This window comes from Phaseolus vulgaris, chromosome 3 (assembly GCF_000499845.2).
Source record: "Phaseolus vulgaris cultivar G19833 chromosome 3, P. vulgaris v2.0, whole genome shotgun sequence".
NCBI lineage: Eukaryota > Viridiplantae > Streptophyta > Magnoliopsida > Fabales > Fabaceae > Phaseolus > Phaseolus vulgaris.
In genome coordinates, this window is record NC_023757.2 from 28,233,113 (window position 1) to 28,249,869 (window position 16,757).

Genomic DNA, 16,757 nt, shown 5'->3' on the forward strand with positions numbered 1-16,757 from the left:
ATTTTCTTAATGTTCATTGATGATCTCAGGGTTTTTCTTTCACCTTAAGTTTAAGTTTGACATTCGCAAGCTCCAACTTTTAGAATTCAATTTTTTGTTTGTTTTCCATAATAGTTAAAGTAAACATTCAATACAATCATAGAGGTATAGTAGGTGTTGGGTATTTTGCAAACATCAAGGTTTCATAAAGTCCTATGAAACAATAGTGAAGATAAGAATCTTAAGAAAGATTCCAACCAGATTATTGGTATAAATTTGTACTAATGTTTTTTGCATTATAAATATTCTAAATCTAAAGTTTAAGTTTATTAGATGAATTATTTAAGTGTAGTTTCAATATACTTATCATGCTCGAAATTATTATAATAAACTGTAAGTGTATAATTCGCATTTGTGCGGAGGATCAAAATTTGAAGAAAATATAAAATAAAACACTCATTCTGTCACGCCATGATCATTTGATTAACATGAGTTTTTGAATGTTATATGTATATACATATCCTCTCACTTCTGTATTTTCTAAGGCATATCTTGTATATTAGGGTATACGTTTAATTCTAACTCATTTTTACAGAATTTATCTAATTTCTATTTTTATTTTTTTTTAATATAAACTTTTGAACATTTATTATATTTATATTAGTGTATCGGAACCGTAGTTAAGATCTTGTCAACACGTATTTAATTTAATGATTATAAATAAGTTTTGAGAATGGTTTTGCACAAAAACTAACCTACTTAAATATTATAGATTTTTTTGCATATATTATAAAATTATTTCCTAAAAAAAATTCTAGAATTTCTCTATACAACATGCTACATATTTATTGAAATTGGAGTTTTATTAATCAGACCTGTGTACACAAAAGACAATAAATGCCACCAATTGGTTAACTAAGAAAGGATCTGTCTCTTACAAGGCTTCCATCCATTCTTGGAATGCTTGTTTTCTTAGGAAGGAATTACAGTTAGCATGTGTTATGGAATGCATTTACTTTAACAATATATATTCCTTTCATGAACTTCACAACAAACTAGGAATATAAAAAATTAACAGACGTTTTAGGAACCAAAATATATTTTTATTCATTTCTCATATAAAGAAGAAGATATATCAATATCAATATATTTACAAATGGATGAAATGACTACATTTACACAAATTGACAATTTTAATTAGGAGACACGGCAATAATTACTTTTTCATATTAGTTTTATATTCTCATTTAAATAAAAAAGAAAGAAATATAAAAAATAATATATTTTATTAATAAAAAATTGTTACTCACTTAAATGTTATACTTATATAGTACATAAAAAAAATTAAAATAAAGTAATTACAACTCATAGACCGATAAAATAGTTAATTATAACTGATAGAACACAGTTATAAGTGAAAATATAAAATATTATATGAGATATTTTTATTATCTAATATTATTCTTCTTTCTCACATAATTTTTTTTTCCTTATTGTCTTTGTCATTGTAAAATTTGATGAAAGTTATTAGTAACATATGAAAATAACTGTTATTGTTGTAGTTTTAATTATATTTTTTCTCTTCAACTCAATATCAAAAACAAATTCCATTCTATCTACCTCAATTTTTAGCAGTAGAGTGTAATTGAGGAGATGTCATCATCATCCCTACATTATCCTGGGCCAATATAGTTTTAGAATGACTCTAATGCTTCTTATGTAAGGATGTTTCTTACTCTACATCATCAAATTTCTTCCTGCACCCCATTCATGTCTAAAAAGACAATTTTACCTTTTTTATAAATGATTTCTATATTAGCTTTTTCAGAATCTTCCTGAACACCATTTTCCAAAATTTATAAGTGTATTCCGAAAAATATTTTCTACAATTTCTGGAAAGCATTTTCTAAAAAGGAGTTTTAGAATAAGATTATTTTAATTGGTGGGGAGATAATGTTAGGTTACCATTTTGTCCTATTTTGTTTATTATGTGTTAAAATGATATTATGTTATACTTTACGCTTTCAAACATTTACCAATTTCACCAACTCAAAAGGTGAGGCTACAGAAATATAATTAAATTAAGTTAAAAAGGAAGAAAAATATTACTTTTAAAATTAGTTTTGAGAATATTATTATAATAGTGATACTTTTAAACAACAAGCTCTTGTAGCTCAGTTGGTTAGAGCACCGCTTTAGTAAGCGGGAGGTCTTGAGTTCGACTCTCAACGAGAGCAATTTATATATGCTTTTTGGTTTTCTGTTAATTATATTTTGGGTTTGGCCAATAACTTGTACATAACTTATAATATGATTACTTTCAACAACTTCTTTCTATATCAAAATAAAATTGATTTTTCCGTAATTTAAGATTAATTTACAAAGAAATATATTATTTTAAAAAAATATATTTTTTAACTTATAGATAAATAAAATTTGGTTTTTTATATGTTTCTCGTGTTGAAGTCCTTAAAAAAAATCTAAAGCTCATTTATTTTCTTTTTGGGTATTAAAAAGGGTATTTTTTTTATATCGTTATTTTAATTTGGTCATAAGGAGGTGAATATAGAAGCAAAGTGGTGAGAATAACATATGGGATGGGTCACTATCTATGTAATATTTAAGTAATGAAGGGCAGAATGATGGAAAAGAAAAGGAGATGGAATGGTCCTTATTAAGGGACCCAACTCAACGGGCACAAAATTGGTGAGAAAAAATTGTAAAGTTTTGTGGTAAGTTGAAGTAAAAAAAGAGTACTTCATTCATTGGTACATATGTAGCAAAAACAAATGTGTAATGATAGTACGTAACCTTCACACATCGTCCAATTATTTTGGCTTTAATTGTAACTTGGTTTTTGACTTTTAGCAATCATATTGTTCCATCACATGATCACCAAACAGACACAAAGAAACGTATGATTGCTCCAACTGGAATGACATGGAGAAAAAGACTCTTCCTATACACTCACTTATCATACTTTCTCTCTAATTTCTTTAGGGACATTATACTTTCAATTTTGAGTGATTCAACTTCTTTTCTTTATGCATTTTAACAACCATTCATTTTTTTCAATCAACTTTTGTACGTGGAATTCATTCCATTTTAGGTTTCACTTTACCAACCCATTATTTAGAAGTAGTTATAATAGTCTGTAATTAAAATAACAATGATTTTAAAAAACAATAATAATATTTAAAAAAAATTAACTATATTTTACATAGAGAAATTGATATTTCAATAATTTTCATTTTTTTTTATGGTATAAAGTTTGAATTAGAGATAAAAATGTTATAGTATAAAGACGAAAATCTTTATTTAAAGGTTATTGGAGTAGAATATATAGAACTACAAGATATGTCAGGTAGCATTGCCTGTGTCTGTGCCATGTGCATTGAACATGTTTGAAAGAAATGCGCAAACAAAATGCTGCTTCTTCACTTTGAGATGCTACGCTGACTCAACTTTGCACATAACTTTTTCACTTCATGGCTTCATATATACCCTTCATTCCTAAGGACAAAAAAAAGCCTATTTTTTGGTTCAATTTAGATCCACTGAACAACACAATACCCCAACTTGTCCGAACAATTGCTGATGATGAATAAGATTTTACTTTATATAGCTTCAAGATGATGTTTACGGGGAAACCTAGAAAAGTAACCATGCCTTTCTATCAACATACATGTTTTGTCGGTGGACTCTATGCATGTTTTGGCTGAGCTAATTATGTTTGCATGTGATATGTGACCCTAAACCCTAAAAGAATAAGTACCTTAAATATTTATCTAAAAATATACTCACAAATATCAAAGAAAAATATTCAGTTATTTATTACTATAATCACTTATTGACTAGATAATTTTGTTTACGTAGAAAGGAAATATTTAAAAACGACGCACTCCTCTTTCCGACAAGAACAACTTTGATACCTAGTAATTCAAGGTTGAAAGAGTCATGTCTTCTTTTATGTAGAACAAAGTTTCAGTGTTGATTTATGCAGCAAGAATATTTTTGTTCTGGAATTCATCTGAGACAATAAAGGAATATGTGTTTATATAAGGTGTTTGTGCCCACAAGAAGGTAAAGGACGGGGTGAAAGGAGGGAGCAGAAGCACATGTTACCTAGCTTGCAAGTGCTGACCATTGAATTAGAGTGTTCGATCTGTACAAGTGAAAAGTTAGTATGATAGTTGTACAAGTGCTGAGACCACAGAAATGATGACCCTATCATAAAAAACTCTCTTGTCAATGGAACATTTCCTCAATGCAATGCAGTAGGAGGCTAGCTAGGTAGTTGAGTATGCATGCCCAATTGCTTCAAACAAGGGAGAAAAAGAGGGGGAAAGGGACATGCATGCAAAGGGTGTTAATTATATGTACTTGCAGATAATGTCACATGTGACTATGCTGTGGGAAGAATAAAATTATCTGTATATGAGAGAGGTGAGTGCACATGAAAAAGAGCCTTATCTACTCCATAATACTTACTGTTTCCCACAACTTGCCAATTTCAAGAATAATGCTCTCTCATGCATTATTATCGGAGACATGTGCTCTACTTCTAATTCTAAATTCATCACCAATATGAATATATGCCAAAGCTTTCACTGCCTCATTCCACCACACGTGTTGATTCTATTTTAGACTTTGTTCGATTTGAAGATGAATTTATGAGGGTGGATTTGAGAAAATGAATGGAAAATGAGATTGTTTAGATTAAGATAAAGATATCGAATAAAGAAGAAAAAAATTTATGAAAGTTTGTGAATAATATAATAGATATGATTGATAAAAATAATTTTTTAAATAGATGAAGGTAAAGACTACAAATTTATTCTTGTGATGAAAATTAAACACTAAATTCAAATATGATTAAATTGTTTTATGTATAAATAAAATAAAATTTATGTAAAAATATTTTACAAATTTTGACATATATATTTCACATAATTAAGGTCAAGTCATTCAATGCACCACTCTCAAAATCTTAATTTCCACTCTTCGCATATCATTAAAAAAAAATTGGAAAACTAATTGCGGTAGAGCTCCTTGTTTTCGTCGTCAAACCAGAGATAGCGTTTTGTTTTTTATTTTTAGGTAGACGGTCTTTATTGGACCGTTTAATGTTTGGTGCAAACCATTTTGCTCCTTGTTTATGTTTTCTTTTTTTGTGTAGAAGATCTTTGTTTGACGGTGTAATGTTTGGTGTAGATGGTATAGGTCTGTGTTTTCGTTTTTGGGGTAGATGGTTTCCGTTTTTGGGGTAGACGGTTTCTGTCTAGTCGACTAATGCTTAGTTTAGATGATTTGGGTTCCTGTTTTTGTTTTTGTTTTTGGGGAAGATGGTCTCTATTTGACTGTGTAATGCTTGGTGTAGACGGGTTGGGTTCCTGATTTTGTTTTATTTTCGTTTTTGTTTGTAGGCTAGACAATCTTTGTTTGACTCTTTAATGCTTGGTGTATATCATTTGACTCTGTATTTTCGTTTGAGTCCTGATATATTGACACCCTCTGACAGTAACACACATTTGATGCTACAGACATGGAAATAATGTAGCAGAATAAGATTGTGCACGAATGAGCAGCGCGAACTATATTACATCGGTTTTTAATAACAACCAGTGTAATATATATTTTTTACTCAGAATAACACATATTACATTAGTTAAGTCATTTAACCGGTGTAATGTATGACCCATATTCAAAAGACGTGAAAGGTTCTTTCGATTGATGGTGGTGTTGAACTAGAGAGTTTCGCCTTCGATCCTCACAGTGAAGGGCTTTACACTGATGTTTTCGACAGTCGAATCATCAAATGGCAGCGTTCTGAGAGTCTGAGAGTCGTGTGGATCTGTTTCGACGTCGACTAGTTTCGTGCCATCGTCCACACAACGACCACACACGGTCCTTGTTGTTAGCGTCGAAGTTGTTCCCGGTGCACCGTCACGTTGAACGCGGCAACGATGATCTCGGCAAGGCGCTAGAGATTTTTTACAGCGTCGAAGCTGAGAGCGACGATGCTGGCGATCTAGGAGGAGCTTGTCGAGTGGCGGTTTGGCGATCTGGAAAGGGTCACGACCCATGAGAACAACAACTTTCAACTCGACCTCACAGTAGAGGAACTCGTCGAGGAGGCGGTGGAGCGAGGATATGGAGAGGATGGCATCACTAGAGGAGTCCTCAGTGGTGGTGGACAAGAGTTTGGAGAAGCGGATGTGGTTCTGAAAACATCATTGTTACAAAACTTCCCTTGCCATGTCATCATCTTTGACCACGTTCGCAACATCAAATGTATGTCATGGTGAAAAGGGTGTTAACAAAACATTTTTCTTTTCGTTTTTGTTTTTGGGATTGACAGTCTTTGTTTGACCATCTAATGCTTGGTGTAAATGATTGGGTCCCACTTTTTGTTTTCATTTTTGGTTTTAGGACCTTTTTATGTTCTCTCTGTTTTTCGCTTTTTATTATTCTTCTGTCGTCTTCTGCTTTCTCTTTGTTTATCCTTCTTTAACAAGATATTTTCTTATGTTATATTCTTTTCTTTTGGCTCATTTTGTTGTTTGGAAAAAAATTATGGATAATTGAATGTGGAGGTATAGATAATTGATTATGTGATTATTTTTCATGGATAATTCATTATGCATACTTCCATAGTCGATTATCCATGTTTTCATTTCACACTTCACTCACCTACATGTTATGGTGTCTACTAAGTAACAACCCACCACCGCCAACAAACCATCGTATTGACCTCCATTTCAAATAGTTGGAACCCCCACTGATAAGGGCGTTTCAGTGATTTCCCCATTATTGACGTGGTTTTTCTCTCCTTTCTCTTCATAGCAACAAGGAAATCCCACACTCCCCTAAATCATCACTCATCTTTCTTCGTACATTAGCGAAAACAAACAACATTGTCTCCTCCAAATCCATCTTCATGTATAGTACATCAATGAAAACAAACACTAGTGATTTTTTATTTATTTTTTATATATTAGTAGACTTAATGTCTAAACATGGGCTTAAAAGAAGACTTTAAGCCACATAAGATATCTCTAACTATAGAATGTATAATTTTTATTATTTTTAGGTTCTATATTTCATCATTTTGTTTTTATTTTGCAATACTTTTGTCTATATTTTTATTTTACTTCAAAACGTTATTTTATTATATTCATTGTAGTAGTATTAAATGTCAAGTAAGAAGTGTGAAGTTTGTTTTAAGAAATTATAGAAAAGAGAAAATTAAAAGACTTAATTCAATCTCAATGGAATGTTAATGATAAATTCAGAAAAGGTTAGAGCGAAGTCACTAATAAATGATATTCTAAATATGGATTGTCTTGGTTTCAATCAATTGCAAGTGAACAAAAATAAATAAATGAAGATAGTTCATTATAAGTAAATAGCATAACGTATTTTCTAGAAAATGTTTTAATCAAAGAAGGAAAAATATTGATGGAAAATTTATAGATTTAATGATAAAAAAAAATAGTTCAATTAGACATGATAAATGAACTAATAACTTGATCTCTGTGATTCCATTATATCAATAGAGTCAGGATCGTCTCATTAACGGGACACTTACAACCCTAACAACAATCTCAACACGGTATTTCCTTTCATGAAACTACTATGTTTTTATCACACTTTCACCTCATTGCATACTTCATTTAACATATCAATACACCATTCAATCACATTATATTTTAAACTTTCTAAACAATCCAAATATATAGAAAACAATTTGTAAAATCTGATCTATTTCACATTTTCACCCAAAAATTTCCATTCAAATTGTTACGTTATCAAATATACTAAACCAAAGTAACAAATTTCATGCTAGAATTGGATAATTACTCTAATATAGCTATTTTATAAATCTACATTACCATATATTTAATATCTCTAAATCAAAATCAAACAACCAATACTCAGCAAACATTACCCTTTAAATGATTCATCAAACTATTTAAATGCATTCATTTACTTAATCAAATAAAAAACAATATAATTCTATAACATCTACCATATCTAAAATTTCACATTCTAACCTCAATCAAATTCTAATATACTAAAAAACAAGCAATCCTGCAAGAAAATTTGAGACTAGTGACTACGTCACCCCCACATCAAAAAAATCTAACTATATCACTAGGACTTTGAGCTGATAGAGACTAGTTCTAAAGATAAAAGAGTCACATGCAAAATCCTAGGTTGAAACCAACCTAACAAGTTCAAAATTTGACTCAAAGAGAATAGCAAAAATGAACTTACTCTATCAAAGATTATGATCGGACAATCTTGTAGTCTTCGCTACATGGGGTCTAATGGCGGACTCTAATCATCAAACTGATGAGCGAGGAGGTCATAATTTTAGAGAGAAGGCAGAGGAAAGGAAAAATAAGTTTTTAGAGAGATGGTGGTTTTTTTAAATGAAACCCGAATAACTGAAATTCTATTTATATACCTTTTTCACTTTAATAATAAAATATTAAGGTACCATTTTAATTGTACCATTTATACTCTAAGACATTTTTTTTCTCGGTCCTTACAATCACTCATAAATAAATTTCTCAATAATATTTAATGAACAATACAAATTGAAATATTATGAACAAGATGTTGGAATTCTCAATCACATTCTCAATAATACATTGTAATTTATCACAATAATTTTTGGGAGACTCACACATATCAAGTTTATCCCTACAATAGAGAAACATCCAATACATTATAAAAATTTCATATGTTAGGGTGGTACACATGCATGCTACCAAGCATATGTACACTTATTACCATGTAAATGCAAACCTCATTTAAATTATCACTGTTTGATATCTTAATCTATATAATTAAAATATTACTTTGCTTCACATATCATATAAATCTCACTATATATATATATATATACACACGTATGTGTATGTATCACATACATGATTCATAATCATTTTCATCCATATATATTTCATCATGCACATTATACATTCTCCATGTATTTCAACTTATATAAATATATCAACTACATATAACTCTGTCATTACAACCACATGCCTTTAAAGGAAGTCTTCTTACTTGAGTGAACTTACTTTTCATAATTGAGAAAAACTTCCTAACTTAAGTAGTCTCAAATTTCACTAATGCTTGAGCGATGAACTATCGATCAAGCATCCTTACGTAGTTACATGATGTTAACATTTCATACCATGAAAATTCATGCTTGAGCACCAAGATGTTATGGTCAACTCTTGCATCCTAACATAGATGCATGAATAACATGATGACAGGGGAAACAACAACCACTGCAAAAAAAAAAAAAATTACCCACAAATCTGTATCCGTAGATAAATTCAACATTACATGCAGATTATTATCCACAAATTTGTATCTATAGCTAAATTTAACATTACATATGAGTTATTGCCCATGGATCTATATTCTTAAGTAAATTTAACATTTATATATAATTTATTACTTCGTAACTATATTTGTCGATAAATTCTCAAGGATCGAAAGCCATGAGTGAAGACCTGTTGCCTTATGTGTCTAGATAGCTTAGGTTTTAATTTGTTTGTTTTGATTTATCTTTGCCTTTAGGAATGATGCAGGATTCGAGAATAAAATATTTTTCAACTGGTTTAAACTGTTTCTTAACTGGTTAAAAAGGTTTTCAACTTATTTTAATTTTATTTTTTAGAAAGTTACAGTTTGTCTATCTGTTGTCTTTTAAATCAATTGATTGAAAATATTGAAATGTTTTTATATTTTTCTATAATATATTGAAATGTCTTGAAAACCATATTTTGATATGTAAGATAAGAAATGTTTTCACTTTACGTACATTCTATTTGAGAAAAATCAATTTTCATACAAACTAAAAGTTTTAAGTAAAATCAAGAGATTGTTTTCATTTTTAACCACTTAATTTTACTGAATGTGCATTTTTCTAATTTTAAAACTGTTTATATTTTAACTTCTATAAAAGGGTGAGTTTATTTTTAGAAAAATTTTACTTACACAATATACATTTTTTAAATCTGTGAGAACCTAAGTGTGAGTAGTTTTTGAAAGAGTGAGTCTTTGAGTGTTTTGGAGCCTAATTTCCATGATTTAGAAAGAGATCAAAGATTATACAAGTGCAACTATGAATTGGGAGATCTTGTTGCATTTCTTTGTTCACAATCAAGGATTTTTTGTTCCCTTTGATTACTATTTTTATAATTTTGTGTTTGTAAGGGTCAAGATAGGGTTTCTTGGTGGAAATCACAATTGTTACAGGGTGTTTGAGTGAGTGGTTTGGTTCTTGTAGTGTTCAAGAACTATTTTTTATCTTCTTGTAAAATATTTGTGTTGATTTAGTGAATTCCACCTTCGTGTAAGGTGGGACTGGATGTAGCTCTGTTGTAAGTGAACCAGTATAAAATCTTGGGGTCTTTTAAACTTTCTTTATCACTACATCTTAATTTTTCTGCATAATTTTCTATATTGATTTAATCGATTGATTGTTTTTAAAATCAATCAGTTGTTTTTGTTCTCTGCAAATCTCTTTTTCTTTTAAATAACCAAATTTTTTGTGTTAAGAAATATTGTGTGGTACACTGGTCCACACAATCTAACCTCTCTTACCAGAGACATAACTAGATGAGCCATGTTGTCAAAAAAGGATGGAGGAAAAAACATCTTCAATTCATACAAGATAACAACAATTTCATCTTCAAGTTCATGTGACTTTACTGGATCAATGACTTTACAACAAATGGAAGAGAAAAATGAGCACAAACGGGTTATGGTATGTCTAACATTTTTTGGTAAGATCCCACGAATAGCTACCAGCAACAACTATTGCATCAAGATGTGACAATTTTGAGACCTCAACCTAATTAGCTTCAAATCTTGCATTGATATTAGGCTCTTCACATTTGAGGAATGTCCTTTTGGCACTTTCACACCCTTTAGACATGACAAAAACTTATTTATTTTCATCTTTTGACATGGTGTAACAGGTTGGGGGCAAATATGTATGCTTACCCACCTGTATTGGTGTTGACGCGCATTGTATGTTCATCTCAATCAAATCTAAACGAGCATTTAGACCATCCTTTATCTTCCCGTTAATGTTAAGAAGTGTATCAATTAAATTATCTCACACATTCTTCTCAACATGCATTACACATTGTCTGACTTCTAACTTCGACCAATACGAAAGATTAAAGAAGATTGATTTCGTCTTCCATATGTTTTTCATCGATGACTTATTTTTCGACTTATCGAAGGTGTGGTCTATTTTCTTTACCTTTTCACAAACCTCAACACCAGTTAATGGAGTTGGTGGACTGTCAGTCTCTTGATGTCCATAAAAGCCTTTTTTTTCAACATCTGGTAGGGATGATAACTTCTAAGAAGCCTCCGATGCCGGAGATGTATTGTCTTCCTTCCATGTTTCAATTGTTGAGAAGCGGTGTCTTCTTTGCATAATGGACATGCTTTATGACCCTTAACACTATACTCTGATAGGTTACCATATGTCGAAAAGTCATTGATGGTGCAAAATAACATGACATCCATCTTGAATGTTTCATTAGCAAATTCGTCAAATACTTCAACACCTTGATCCCACATTAACTTTAAATCTTTAATTAGGAGACTTGGATAAACATCTATGTCATTTCGTGACTGTCTTGGATCGGATATCATCATAGACAACATCATGTATTTTCGCTTCAAGCATAATTTAGGAGGTAAGTTGTAAATAACTAGTAAAACAGGCCATGAACTGTGATTCATACTCATATTACTAAAATGATTCATTCCGCCTGTAGCTAAACTAAGTCGGATATTTCTTAAGTCTTTACAAAACTCGGAAAACTCATCATCAAATTTCTTCCATTTAATAGAATCAGTTGGATGGTAGTACATACCATCATATTTCCTCTCATTTGCATGCCATCTAAGATTCTTAGCATCATTTAGGTTTACAAACAAACGCTTCATCCTTGGAATGATGGGAAGATACCACACAACCTTCTTTGGGGGTCCCTGCTTTTCCATCTCTTCAATAGTATCATCGTCTTTTTGTTTCAACTTATAATCTGATAACCCACACCTCAGACAATTTTTCAACAATTCAAAATATTTCCTGCATAATACACAATCATTAAGACGTGCATGTATCTTTTATACTCCATACCCATCGAACAAAGAATCTTTTTGGCCTCTGATAAGTGTCAAATTTCAGTAATATTTCATATTAAAATATAGACACTTATGGGGATTAATTGCTAACATAACTATAAAATAACCCCTGATTTATGAAACTATACATTTTTACATATTTTGTGATTTTAATTTAAATAAGAACAATTTATTCCCAAATTTGTGTTAATTTCAGGATTCTAGGGAAGAATAAAGATGATTGGGCAAAAGGAGAATATACAAAGCTAAAAACGGAAAGTTGGAACGTACCAGCACTCACCAAAACTTGCCCAAACTCTCTCAAGCCACACACCACCAGTGCATCTTGCTCAAGCGAGCTCAATCTCACTGAAACCAAATTTCTCTAGAAGCATTAGGCCTTTTTACGTGAAACTCACCCAGGCGAGCCCATTAACGCCCAAGCAAGAAGTCACTTTAGTGTAAGCAAATTAGGTTAAATAGGAGACCTGAGACACAACCTTAGACGTCGGTGATTGAGAGGAGAACGTCAATGAGTGAATTGTAATCCAATTAGGAGAATAAAAGGTGTTAGAAAACCCTAGAGGAGGTAATCGTCAAGGAGAAACATCCAAAATCTTCTTTTTCTTGCTCTCCCTATTTGTAACCGTCATCATGTGTGGCTAATTCTACCCATTGGGATTTAGAGTAATTTGTTCAAACTCTTATGTATTGAGGTGATATCTAAACATAATATTATGTTCTTGATTGATGATTGGTATTATTGTTTTGTTTGTAATGTTTGGTTTTCCATGATCTCGAAACTTAGATTTGACTGGAAAGTACTTCTAAGGTTCAAACCCAAACAATAATGCTTAACATATTTGAATGCTAGGAATATATTTGAAATGTTAATTGCTATCAACGTCTAATCTTAATGATAAGTTGATTTTATAAATATGTGAGGAATCGATATTTAGGAAGCATCTTAATAATTTTATATGCGAGAAATTGATATAAATAATTTTTACATGGGCATCAATATCAATCAAATGACATAATATTGTCATGCTAATCAAAATATAAAAGAGTGAGAAAAATGAATCTCAATCCCTATTTTTCTAATTTAAACAACAAACTCTTTGACTTGTTTTCTTATTAATCATTGCAATCATAACAAATCTCAACAAACTTTATTATTCTGTTTTACATTTAGTGAATCTTTTACTTGACTATTCAACTGTTCATTGTGAGTTATATATCCATCCTTAGGGATAAATTATTACTTCCGACAACGCGGTACACTTGCCGTAGAAAAGTCATCAGCCTCATAATTACGATTAGGTAGAGTATTTCCCTCTGGAAGCATCTTCTTCAACAATTGAAGCAATTTCGTGGAGCTTTTATCAGTCTGTCCATTTATTGCCTTCAAATTCATTAGTTTTAACATCAACGACAACCGTATGAAGTTAGTTGAGTCTTTGAATTTGGTTCGAGCAAAATAATGTCTTTAGTATCTACAAAATGGAGGCAATTCAAGACAAATCTGACAACCTATTACATATTTGGTAAATACAAGGACAAGTCCCCTTGTGGAAAATATTCAATAGATGAAGAGACATGGTCTCAATTTGTTCAAAGTCGAACGGATCCTAAATGGGAGGTTGGTGAATATTTATATATATATATATATATATATATATATATATTAAATCTTATCTGAAATTCATAATTTATGTGTATGATGTACTTACAGAAAAAGAGGAATAAAGCTCAGATAATTGAACAAAAAAATACTACTCCCCATAGACTGTCTCAGGGAGGTTATGATTTGCTAAAAAGAAGAATAATAGAAGAAAAATTAAAGAGACAACAAGAAGAATTTGGTTCTGCTGAACTTATTTGTCCTTCATTCCCTCCTAGTCGACATGAGAAATGGAAGTTGGATATAACTAAACCAGGGGGTTAGCTGACATCTAAGAAATCATTAGAGATTTCTTAGAGTATTGTAAGTTCATAATTACATGTCATAATTTTAGTCTTACAAACTTATCATTACATATTATTATATTAACACATTCTATTATTTTTAATAGGATGAGCTAGTGGAGCAAAGCTCATAAGAAAGTTTTGTTCCCAAAGGTCGATATGACATCTTGACCGTGTCCATTAGCACTGAAGAACACCCTGGGCATGTTTGTACGATTGGTTTTGGTGTTGATGTTAGACAATATTTTAGATCAGTTTCTCGACCTAGCTTTTCTACAAATGTCAGTCAGCAAATGATGGATCAATTAGTTGCACAAATAACAAAGAGGCTGATTGGACAAATGACTAAAAGCATAAAAGAACAAGTTACTCAAGAGTTAAGAGTTGAATTTGAGCAAAGATATAATCCAGCTGAACCAGTGGATGTAATTTATGCTCGTGGTCGAGCTAACACCAAAGGTAGTTGTGGTGTGGAGGACTTTGAAGATGATGACACTGAATCCTTCTATCAGTGTAGGTTATTTGTTGATGGAAATCCTCCTCGTGTAGTGGCCATTAACAGAGTGTATCTAGGAGGTTCAATCATCCACATCGTGCCCATGCATAGTGATTTTTTAGAGTGGTGGTTGAAAAAGTTAGAGATGCATCTACTGCAATTCCAATGCCCACGTCAAAGGTTAATATAGTGGGAGAGACACTTGAAACATTTATTGCATGGCCTACACGTTTGATAAAGACTATTTCAAAAAATTATCAGGTATATTTCATTAAGGGCTATTAATGTCATAGTAGTTTTTAGATTTACACTTTATATTTGTTATTATGTTTTACATGACTCTACTACGAGACAAAATGCGCCAATTGGTGTTCCTTTAATCCCTTAAGTCCAACCACAGGTCCAAACATCTGTGAAGTCAATCCAAGAGTTGGTCAGGGTTTCAAGTCAAATATTTCAATATTCTTGTGTGATTCCTTGGGATGCCATATTATTTGGGGTTGATAATGGTGGTATACCATTGTACAAAACCATGCAAGATGCCTTCAAAATCATCTAGGGTAATCAATTGTTGAACATCGTTGTTATTCAACTATGGATGATATAAGTACCCTTAATAATTACATGTTATTTATTTGAATGATGTTTCATGAATCATGTCACTCATATTTATATTGACAATGTAGGTATATAAATCAAATAATTATCAAAATGGAAAAATTTGATACTTATGGTTTCCTTGAGTTCCAATCCATACAGAAGTCTGGGAATAAAAAACTTGATTGTCAAACTTATATTCAAAGATAGATTCAGACATAAAAAAAAAGGATTTATTTTGCTCCTTTTATAAATGGGTAAGTAAAACTTGTTACATTTAAAGTTTACATAATTAGAAAAATGACTAATGAAATGTTTTATTTTAGGTCTCACTAGCAATTGATGCTTATTTGCCTCATAGACAACATTGTTGTCTAGTTTTGTTCACTGCATAGGAAGCCAAGTCAAGATATGAAGATTGTAGTACAAAGGTATGTTAATGTAAATTATATAATTTATTGTGAATTACTAATTATTTTTCTCTTTTTAGTGCAATCAATGTATGCAATGTCTTAGGGGGTAGGTCCACTTCATCATCACAAAATCTACGTTGGATTTATCCTAAGGTTATTCACTTTTTCATTAAAACTATTAATTTGTACTTTTTTTAGTTTAATTAAATTATTTGTTACTTATATTTCGCTAATAGTGCAATAAGCAACAAGAGAACTTTGAATGTGGTTACTGTGTGATACATTGGATGTGGACCATAGCACGTGTGAGGATTATAGGCTCTTGGGAGAAGGTATTATGTGATTTTAAATGCTCTAACTTCTCATTCAAGATATTTAAAGTTAGAATGAACATTAATATATACTCTTACATTTCTCAGCTTTTTGAAGATTTCGAGCCACTAAGCACTCAAAATCTTGAAGAAATCCATATGGAATGGGCCAAGTACTTTCTACAAGTTAGGAATCAAAACATGCAATGATTTGTTACTTTCTAACATATGTACATTTTCATTATATGTAAATTATACAATTTTAATTAGTTTCAATAGCAGTCTTTATATTTCTCTACATATACAAATCAATATGGCAGGTATTCTAGTTTTATTATATTTATAGGTTTATAAATTTGGGTAAAAGAATATTTTATTAAATTTATAAAAAAAAACTGGCACATTTTACACCGGTTATGACCATAATCAATGTAATATGGGGCTCATTTCATTTAAAAATGAGCTCTAAAGGCTCATATTACACCGATTATGGTCATAACCGGTGTAATATTGGCATTACTTATCACTAAGAACTAGCCCTATATTACATTGGTTACTCGATCCAACCGGTGTAATATAGGGGCTTACGAACTGCATAAATAAGCCCATATATTACATCTGTTGGCTCGAGTAACCAATGTAATATATGGTCACATATAACATCGGTTAAGCAGCCGGTGTTATATGTAATTCACATTTTACAACGCCCACATCAACAGCGGTGGCAGGACCAGTGTAAAATGTCATTTCTGCACTAGTGCAATCATAAGAAATATGCAAATATTCTTGAAATAATTATTATCCAAGATTAGTTGT

The 16,757-nt window shown here is 31.1% G+C and overlaps 1 non-coding gene across 1 annotated transcript; it reads left to right on the forward strand.

Annotated features, from left to right (window-relative positions):
• The first annotated feature begins 2,142 nt into the window (after positions 1 to 2,142).
• Positions 2,143 to 2,216, forward strand: TRNAT-AGU (transfer RNA threonine (anticodon AGU)). Its single transcript has one exon. It is a non-coding gene; the product is annotated as a tRNA-Thr (tRNA).
• The last annotated feature ends 14,541 nt before the right edge of the window (positions 2,217 to 16,757 follow it).